This window comes from Pteropus vampyrus, unplaced genomic scaffold (assembly GCF_000151845.1).
Source record: "Pteropus vampyrus isolate Shadow unplaced genomic scaffold, Pvam_2.0 Scaffold44, whole genome shotgun sequence".
Lineage (NCBI taxonomy): Eukaryota > Metazoa > Chordata > Mammalia > Chiroptera > Pteropodidae > Pteropus > Pteropus vampyrus.
Window position 1 is genome coordinate 9,881,072 of NW_011888825.1, and position 10,406 is coordinate 9,891,477.

Here is a 10,406-nt window from a genome sequence, read left to right on the forward strand (position 1 = left end):
CTACAGAGGGTCTGGGGAGGAATTTGAATGCAATTCTAGTGCTATGAGAAGGAAGCCATTGGCAGATTTTAAGCAGAGGAATGTTGAATGAATGAGTGAATGAACCTATTAACTTACACACTCCCTGACGACTGCCACTCCAAGGCTTCAATTTACCATCAGCTCAGGCAGAAAGCCACCTGCTTAGGAAGGCTCCCACACCCACCTAGCCATGGTCCTACGGTGGGGGAGGGATGGTCAAGGCATCAGAGCTCACAGGTAACTTGTGGACTAGTGAGTTCCTCTACCAAACTTCAGTTTTCTCATCTGTAAAATAAGGCACTGGGGTTGATAGGTACAGTGCCCTTATATCCTTGTAGGTTCCTGATGACTCTACCCCTTTCTATAATTGTCTCATTTGATCCTGTAGCCCCTCTGTAGGCAGGCTTGTTACATTTTGCTCATGAGGAAATTGAGGGGCAAGTGGTGAAGTCACCTATCTGGTTCTCATGCTAAGGTGACAGAGCTAAGACTTGCACCCAGAGAGCCCTTCTCACCACGTTCAGCCACCCATCTCCCAGGGCGAATATGAGCTATTCAGCTGGATCAAGATGTGAACTGCAGACTTGGTTTCTGAATCTGGCTCCTCTGTGCCCAGCTAGGTGGCTTTGGATAAACCAGGTAACTTGTTGAGTCTCAGTTTCCCCATTTGTAAAATAGGAAAGTAGTAGTTCCTACTTTCTGGGGTTGAGAAGATTAAATGAGGTAGGTAGGATGTGTGAAGCATTTAGCCCAGAGATTGGCATGCAGTGAATGCTGTTAGCATTTTAGGTCAGACGCTAGATGTGTGGAAATGGTCCTTTTCATCCATTCGGGGGCTTCCTAGCGCCTAGCAAGGTTCAATCTCCCGCCGTCCCTGTGTGAGCCAGCTCCTGGGGAGAACCTAAGGGAAAGCCCAGCACCAGGAATGTCAATGGGCAGCAAGAAGAGGAGCTGCCCCTAGGGGAAGGAGACCACGTTGGATCCAAATTCTAGTGACTGCCATTTCTGAGCACCTATTATGTGCCAGATGCCTTCCATGTATATTAGTTTCCTGGGGCTGCTGTAACAATTGACTAATGAATCTAGTGGCTTAAAACAACACAAATTTATTCTCTACAGTCTGGAGATCAGAGTTCAAAATCAGTTTCATTGGGCTAAAATTAAGGTGTTGGTAGGTCTGGCTCTTAGAGGCTCTAGGGGAGAATCTATTCCTTGCCTTTACTTGTTTCTGGATGCCACCTGCATTTTGTGGCTCGTGATCCCTTGTAACCTCCAGAAGGTGGAAAAGGCAAGGAAATAATTTCTTCTGTTGTCACATCTTCTACTTTCTCCTTTGACCATCTTGCCTCCTCTCATAAGGCCCCTTGTGACTACATTAGGACTACCTGGATAATCCAGAATAATCTCCCCATCTCAAGATCCTTACCTTAATCACATCTACAAAGTCTCTTTTGCCTACTAAGGTCACATTCACAGGTCCTGGGGATGGGAACAAGGGATCTTTGGGGTCATTACTCAGTTGACACAAAAGTGCTCCTGGGCAGCAGAACTGACTCCTACCTAGGAGGTCTGGCTCCACATCTCAGTGCCAGGGTGCCTCCTGCTCAGGAGGTTTGCCAACTGGCTGACTTCATGGGGCAAAGCATTCCAGGCAAGAGGAAGAGGGTGGACCAGTCTGAGAACAGGGAGGCAGAGGCAGTGTGGGAGGGGAGTCCATACAGCTCTGTGGGGGGAGGGAAGGCACAAGTTACCTGGACCCTGATGAGGCATCTCTATCCACAACCTGTCACACTCGAGGGGGTGACCAGGTAGACTCCAAATTGGGCCGACACACCTGTCCCTCCCACCTCCTTCCATCCCCACACCTCCTAATGGTCAGCAGGGCCTGGACTATGGTCCCTGAATGTGCCAGGCAGTGGGCCAAACTGTTTCCATCTCTCATTTAGTCTTTACAACCATAATCCCTCATCACACATTTTATGGATGTATAGAATGAGGCTTATCAACAATGCTGGTATTTCTTGAGTCTTGACCACAGCCAAGCCCTATGCTCTATACTTCACAGGTTCACGTTCACATAGTGCTCCCAGTGCCCCTGTAAAGGACGTACTATTATCCCTCTGATTGTCAATGAGAAACTGAGCTTAATATACAGTGAACAGTCACAGAATACTGAGGACAGTGCTTGGTACAGCCCTGTCCTGGGCTGTGGGATAGGGGCAAAGAGAGTATGGGTGGATGAATGAGGGGATGGTGGGCAGTAAGAGGATGGGGGAGGAGGAGTGAGGAGGGAGGGAGAAGTAGAGATGGAAGACGAGGGAGGGGGAGAAAGTCAGGAAGGTCCCGGAGGGTCGTCATAGTAACGGAAGCCTGCCCTGCTCTGAGGCTGAGCTGCCCCTGGGGAAGGAGATAAAACATTTTCTATTGATCTCTGTTGGGAAAGTCATTGGTGATAAGTTTTTCCAGCCAAGACAAGGCTGGAGGGGCTTGAGTCAGATTGGGAGTTGATCTATAAGTGCAGGGGCTGTACACTCCTGTGCTTTCAGTACCCAGGGTGCCCATCAGGGCTGGAGTCAGATTGGGAGTTGATCACCTCAGCCATGGTGGGGCTAGGCAGGGAGCTACATTCACCAACTTTGGCCTCCTGCCTCAGTCTCCCCTATTGCTCAATGAGGCAATTGTACCTGAGCTGCCTCCCTCACCTCTGGTGCTGTGATGAGTCAGGATGAGGAGGTAGGAGGAGACAGGGGCTAGGATCTGGATGACATGTTGGAGACTGTGACATTGTTCTCTTCACCTAGAGGTTTGGCTTGCAGGAGGTTTGTCCTTCCTCTTCCAGAGAATTGGCAAGATTAGCCAGGGGCCCACCTGGGGCCTTGGCCTCCACTGGTAGCCTCAGGTGGGGACGAATACTCCCAACACTGGCAGGACTAAGCCCACTGTCCATAGCCTCACTGAAGCAAGGGAAGCTTCAGCTCAGGGCTCCTCTGTGTGCATGACTGTGTGCCTGTGTGCACCTGTGCATGTGGGCCACTGAGCCCCCCAGTCCCATGTGTATAGGTGTGTATGGGACACCTGTCCTGATAGTCTCCATGAGTGTCCACCTGTGTCCACATTTATGTGCTTCTTCCACTCCACAGGTATTAGAGCCTGCAGTGCACCAGATACTGGTCTGAACAGGGGTGCAAAGGTGACCAAAGCAGGCACAAATCCTTGTTCCCAGGCAGTCTACATCTGGATAGAGAGAGACAAACAAAACAGATAAATAAATATACAGACAATGGAAGATGATGTGGGTGGGGAAGTGCAGAAGGGGGCAGGAGAGTGGAGATGTGGCTTCTTAGTGAGGAAGTCGTGGAAAGCTAGAGAAAATATTCTTGGTCTAGGGGACAGCCAGTGCAAAGGCCCTGAGACAGGAGTGTGCCAGGCTGGTGAAGAGGCCTGCATTGGGCATAAAGGGTCAGAAAAAGCTTGGGTGGCCATAGCCAGACCTGTGACTTTGACTCAGAGTGAGGAAGAGCATGGGGTGGAGCATCATCTCCCCTGCCTGCTGCGCAGAGAACAAACATGGGTCAGGGCAGAAGCAGGAAGGCCAGCGAGGTGGCCGCTACATGAGTCCAGACAGAGTATGAAAAGTTTCCAATCCCAAATATATTTTGAAGGTAAAATTGACAGGACTTGCTGACGTGGGGTGAGAAGGAGAGGAGCCCAGAGCACTCCAGAGTTTTTGGCCCGAACAACTGGCAACGTGCTTGCCTGAGTCAAAGAGCCCATGGCTCTCTGTGGGTGACTGATGGTCATTACCAGGCCCAAGTGTAGAAGGGCAGAAATGTGTGGCTTGTGCATCTCTGTGTGTGTCCTCAGAATGCAAGGCCATTTGCTCTTCAGGCCTTCCTTGAGTGTTCCTGCTGTCCTAGATGCTAGGCATGAGGGTGCTCTCAACCGAGCAGATCCCTGCTTGACCCATCCCTGCTGCCCCACAAGGCCTGAGGGCTAGAAGCAAGCAAAGGGGAAAGAAAACAGAGGGAAAGAAGGGCTGTGACCTTCCTTTGGGAAATATTGATGGGTTAAATACGGGTGCTTTAGAACCAACACTTCTCTGGGGACCACCTGTTATTGGGGTTCATCCTTGAGCCTCTGAGAGGAGGAAACTGCCCAACAGCAGAGACACTGGCCTGCATCCCCCAAGTCAGAAAGAATCTCACTGGTCTCTTCAGCTCTCAGCTTCTTCACTTCCCCGAAGTCTGAGACCAGCCCAAACCCTGGCTTCAGGAGCCTGATGAGACACCAAGAAGGTGAATACTTGAGTTAGTCAGAGATGCCCACTCCTACCACCTGTTGCTGGTGTGATCTGGGGCAAGTCAGTTCACCTCTCTGAACTAACACTTCCTCCCTCTGTAACTTGGAGCTGATAGCACCTGTTCTGTGGGGTTGTTCAGCTGTTACCTCTGCGAGCCTCAATCTGTGAAGTGGGGCTGTGGGAAGATGAAATGAGATGGTGTCTGCGCAGGGCCCTACTCAGCGCCTGGGCCATAGTGTGCCTTTCCCTACTTTCATTCCTTTCTCCTCCCATGGAAGCCAGACTCATCTCCCCATGTTCTCCACTTTACTTCTCTGAGAACCCGCCCCTGCCCCTTATTCTGGAGAGTGCTCATCCATGACCACAGGCCCACGAGGCACATAATGTCCATACCAGGTCTGTTGCTATACATGGCCCCACTCCATCACCCAGCTGGTCAGAGCCAGAGTTGGCTTTAGGAGCTGGCTACAGAGTGATGGGAGCTGCAGCTCAGATCTCACATGACCTACTGTGACAGACTGAAAATGGTCCCCAGAAGATATCCATGTCCTAACTCCTGGAACTTGTGAATGTCCCTTATATGGCAAAAAGGGGTCTTTGCAGGCATAATTAAGTCAAGGATCTTGAGATGGAGTGATAGTCCTGGATTATCCAGGTGTGCCCTACATGCCATCACAAGTGTGATCTGTCATACACAGAGGGGGCCATGTGACCACAGAGGCAGCGACTGTAATGATGCAGCCATCAGCCAAGGAAGGCCACAGCCACCAGGAGCTGGAAGAGCCGGGGACAAACTCTCCCCCGAGCCTTCACCGAGAGCACTGCCCTGCTGACACTTTGATTTCAGCCCAGTGATTCTCATTTGGAACTTCTGGCCTCCAGAGCTGCAAGAGAATAAATGTCTATTGTTTCAAGGCACCAAATTTGTGGCAATTTGGTACAGCAGCCACAAGTAATAAATACATTTACATTTTAGGATCTTTTAGCTAATTCTCTGGGCCTCCTCCCTGCCTACTGCTCACCCAGAGCTGGTTGTAAGTGGGTAGGGTGAGGGGGTGGTCATTTACTCCTGTAGGCCAGCAGGGGCCCAGGGGATGGTGAACAATGAGGCAGGTAGAGGGGAGGGAGGCCTCTGGGGTCCAGGAGCCTGAACATGTTAGTATTCTGTGAGCTGCTGGAGCCTCTTCACAGGCCGGGACTCCCCAGGGAAGCCAGGAGTAGTGGCTGAGCTGGACAGCTCCTTTGTGGTCAAAGAGGAGCTGAGATCTTCCCCAAAGAAGGCCACAGGTTCCCTTGAGGCCTCAGACCAGAAGGCACAGAAAGTTACCTGCAGAAGCTAGCTGGGAGCTTAGAGGAGAAAGCCTATGGTGCAGGAGGCAGCTGCCTGGGTGTCTACACACACCTGTGTATGTGTATATGGTGTGGGGGGGGCGGTGCATGTACATGTGGCAGGTTGTGGGATTACTGATGTGCAGCACTCCCACACTGCTAGAGAGCAGATATGTGTGCACCTGGCATGGACCCAGCTGAAAACCCAGGTGTGCCGGAAACAACTTGCTTTCTTATTTTCTTTAAATCTCTAAATTCTAAGTTCCCATCTGGCTGGCTGGTAGGAAATTGGATCTCAGCCATTATTGGGGCTTCCTGTCTTCTTCAGAGTAATGCAAAGATCCTGGGGCCACTTCAAGTCTGGCCATCACCTCTTGAAGCACTTTGGGTAAGCACAGGTGACCACCTCTTCCCAGCTGGGGAAAAGACCAGAAAAACTCTCTTAAAAAGAAAAGGCAAGGGGTCAGTCTGTCTGGAATTGGAGTGTAGGTAGGGGTAGGTGAAAAATAGAACAAAACTAAAATTAATACTTAGTATTCGTCTAGAACTCTAGAGTTGCACTGCTCAACATAGATATCTTTATTGAAATATAATAGACAATTAGTTGCTTGTATTTACATTGTACAATTCAATGAGTTTTTTCCCCACTTATAGTTGGCATACAATAATATACCAGTTAAAGTTGTATAGCATAGTGACCAACATGAGTACTACACTTTTGAATGGAGGAAGCTGCCCATCTTATAGATGGGAATGCTAGGAGCAGACACAGAGAGTGATTTGCCCAAGGCAACTCAGAGCAGCTGAGACCTTCGAGTTCCACAAAGCAGAGGCTGTGTCTGGCTCAGTCACCATAGTAACCCCAGGGCTGCCTGGCAGAATGGGAACTGGCCAGTGGCAGCTGCTGAGTGATGCACCTGTGCTGTCCTCTGCATCCTTGGGGATAAGTGAATTTAGGAGAACAGTCTTGCCCTCCTTTGGAGGTGCAGCCTCCTGAACTAAGCTTGTCATGGGGCTGTGTGGCTCTCTAGCCCTGCCTTGGGCTTGGTACCTCATTTCTTTGTGATTCAGTCTCCCTATTTATGAAATAAAAATTTTAACAGTCTCATAGGGCTGTCGTGTGATTTCTACAAGTTACTCTGGAGCTGTGGGAACTACCCCTGGTCAGGTAAATCTATTCTGAGAATAAAGTGAACACAAAGGAAAGAGAAGCCCAGAGGAAGGTTCTTGATGATATCTGAGAGCTCGACCAGCTATTTCTGAAGCTAGTTATTTCCAAATATGTTCACCAATAACATTGTCATTTGCAACTCAAAGAGTATTGTGAGACCATCTTATTCAAACCCTTGTCCCTCTATGCCCTGATGATCCTTCTCCATAGTAGCTGACAGTTTCTGCTTGAATGCCACTCATGATGGGGATCTTTCTACCTCCTAAGGGAGCTCCACAGGGCAGAAACAATGCTGGCACTAGTGAAAACTGATGATTGATTGCTCCTGTCTGGAAAGGGTGTGCTCAGAGAGACAAGATGAGGGGATGGACAGGCTGCTCCTGATGAAGCCCTCCTGGTTCAGATGCAGTGCAGGGCAGTGGAAAGAAGACTCTTCATGGTCCATCAGACCTGGATTCAAGTTTCAGCCCTGCTGGTGACTTGCTGTGTGACTATGAGTAATAGACTTACCCTCTCTGAGCCTCAGTTTCACCAACTGCAAAATGGGTTCCCTGACAGCACTTATCTGGTGAGGACATGGTAAGGATTAGGGGAGAAAATGTGTGTGAAGTGCTGGGTGCACACCCACGCCTGACAAGCAGGGGACAGTCAAGAGTGAGAGCCATGTCCTTTATGTGGATAATGACAGTGCATGTTCCACATGTCTTAAACTGCACCCATGAGGGGATGGAACTGGAGTTTGCGAGGAGGGTCAGGCTGCTCCAGCTCTGGGGAGCATTCTCTGCAGCTGTGATACACATCCCAGCTCAAATCCTCCTGGCTGCTGTGCATAGCCTGAGATGTAGGAGTTGTTGGTTGTCATGGTAATGGAGGCTCATTGGAGTCCTGGGCCCACCAGTCACCTAGGCCTGCTGCTGTGGGTGCATTGGCATGTGGGTGTGGGATGCAGGGTGTATGTCGGTTGTGCATGGAATTCCTGAGTGTGCGAGGACATGTGCCTGTGTGCATAGGGAATTTCTGAGTGTGCGAGACTGTTGGCCTGTGTATGGGTATGTGAACAGAATTCCTGCATGTGTGCGGCTGGGTGTGTCTGTGTTGTGGATGACTATGTGTAAGCTGCATTTGATTTGTGCGGTCTGCATGTGTGTTGGGGATGTGTATAACGTGTCTATATGACGCTGAGGCTGGCCCTGAGGCAGGTGTGGAGGAGGGTGCTTCAGGGAGAAGGATACAGGTTCAAGTGTCCATTGCTCTGACCATGTGGCCTGGGGTGAGTCATTGTACCTTTCTGAGCTTCAGTTTCCTCATCTGTAAACACAGCAGTTTGCAACAGGCAATCTCACTCGCTATTTCATGTAGTCTTCCTATGAGACCTGTGGCAGCAAAGTTATCCATTCAACACACATTTATTGAGGACCGACTGTGTGCCAAGCCCTGGGGATACAGTGCAATCCAAGTTCCTTCCTTGGGTATCCTCATTCTAGTGGGAGATAGATGATGCACAAGTAAGCAAATAAAAGCACAGTGACGCCAGGTATGCGCTGTGAAAAAGAGCAACAATATGAGGGCACTGAGTGATGGGGGTGAATACCGAAGATGGCGTGATCAGGAAGGTGACCTTTGAGCAGAGCCTGAAGCAAGGAGGGACAAAGTCATGGAAAGAGCAGAGGGAACAGCAAGTGCAAAAGTCCTGAGGCAGGACCAAAATTTAGGTGTCCATGAGACAGTAGATGTGCTGGAGTAGTGTGGGCTCCATAGTGGGAAGACTGTCAGGTAACAGGTGGTGATGGGAAGGAGAAAGAAGATGGGAGAAGAGAGACTAGGGCTGTCCACAGATTCTAGGCCAGGGTCTTGGATGCTAAGAAGGAGAAGGGCTTTTAGGCCGAGAAAGCCTGGACAGTTTTTCACATTGGAAAGGCCCAATAAGCCTGGGGACTGGTGTGAAAGATGAATGAGGGCCTGGAGAGGTGGGTGAGAAAGGATGCTGGTAACAGCCAATGCCCCTCCTTTCTTATCCTGAGTGATTTTTGCTCTGGTCCCGCCTGCATGCTAAGTTGGCAAAGCAAAACAAGAACTCTCACAAATGGATGATAAGAAGTTAAAACCCAATCAAAATGAGAAAAATGAATAGTCACCTCCCCAAAGATGCACAGAGGGTCAGTAAGCACAGGGAAAGATTCCCACTGTCAGTAGTCATCAGGGAGATGTAAGTCAAACTACTCAAGATACTGCTGCACCCTGATAGGATGGCTACAGTGTAAAAAGTGGATAACGCCAAGTACTGGTAAGGATACAGAGAGACTCTCATACATTACTGTGAGAATGAAAACTGATACAATCACTTTGGAAAATAGTCTGGCAGTTAAATATATACTTACCGTATTATCCAGCCTTTCCACTCGTAGGTGTTTACCCAAGAGAAATGAAACATATGTCCACACATGTGCTCATGGCAGTTTTAGTCATAATTGCCACAAGCTGAAAACAACCCAAATGTTCGTCAACGTGATGAATGGATAAACAAAACATGGTACATCCATGCAATGAAATATTATTCAGCAATAAAAACGAGTGAACTACTTGTATGTACAAAAACATCAGGGAATCGCAAATGCTTTCTGCTGAGGGAAAGAAGCCTGATTAAAAGGCTATATACTGTTTGTTTTTATTCATGTGACATTCTGGGAGTGTCAAAATTATAGAGACAGAAAACTGATCAGTGATTGCCAAGGGCTGGGAGATAATTTTTTAGAGCAGTTTGAGATTCAGAGCAAAATTGAGTGGAAAGAGCAGAGATTCCCCATACATCCTTCTCCCTAGCCTCCTCCAGCATCAACATATAGGGGAGGATATTGTTTACATTAATGTTTACATTTCATATTGTACATTCTATGGATTTGGACAATGTATGATATGTATCCATCATTATAGTGTCATATAGAGTATTTTCACTGCCTTACAAATCCTCTGTGCTCTGTCTATTCATCCCTCCTTTCCCTCAAAGCCCTGGCAACCACTGATCTTTTTACTGTCTCCATAGTTTTGCTTTCTTCCAGAATGCCATATAGGTGGAATTGCACAGTACGTAGCCTTTTCAGATTGGCTTCTTTTACTTAGTAATATGTATTTAAAATTCCTCCATGTCTTTTCATGGCCTGATAGCTCATTTCTTTTTCGTACTGAATAATATTCCATTGTTTGTATGTTGCAGTTTATTTTATCCATTCATCTACTGAAGGACATCTTAATTGCTTCCATATTTTGGCAATTATGAATAAAGCTGCTGTACACATCCATGTGCAGGTTTTTGTGTAGATATAAATTTTCAACTTATTTGGGTAAACACCAAGGAGTGCGATTACTGGATTGTATGGCAAGATTACATTTAGTTTTGTAAGAAACTGCCTGTTTTAGTCAACTAGGGTTGCCATAACAAAATACCATAAACCGGGTGGCTTAAACAACAGAAATTTATTTTTTTACAGTTCTGGAGGCACAACTTCGTACTGTGGCTTCAGATGGTGGGAGGAGGGGAGCTCTCTGTTGTCTCTTCTTATAAGAATGTGAATCCATTGGATCAGGGCC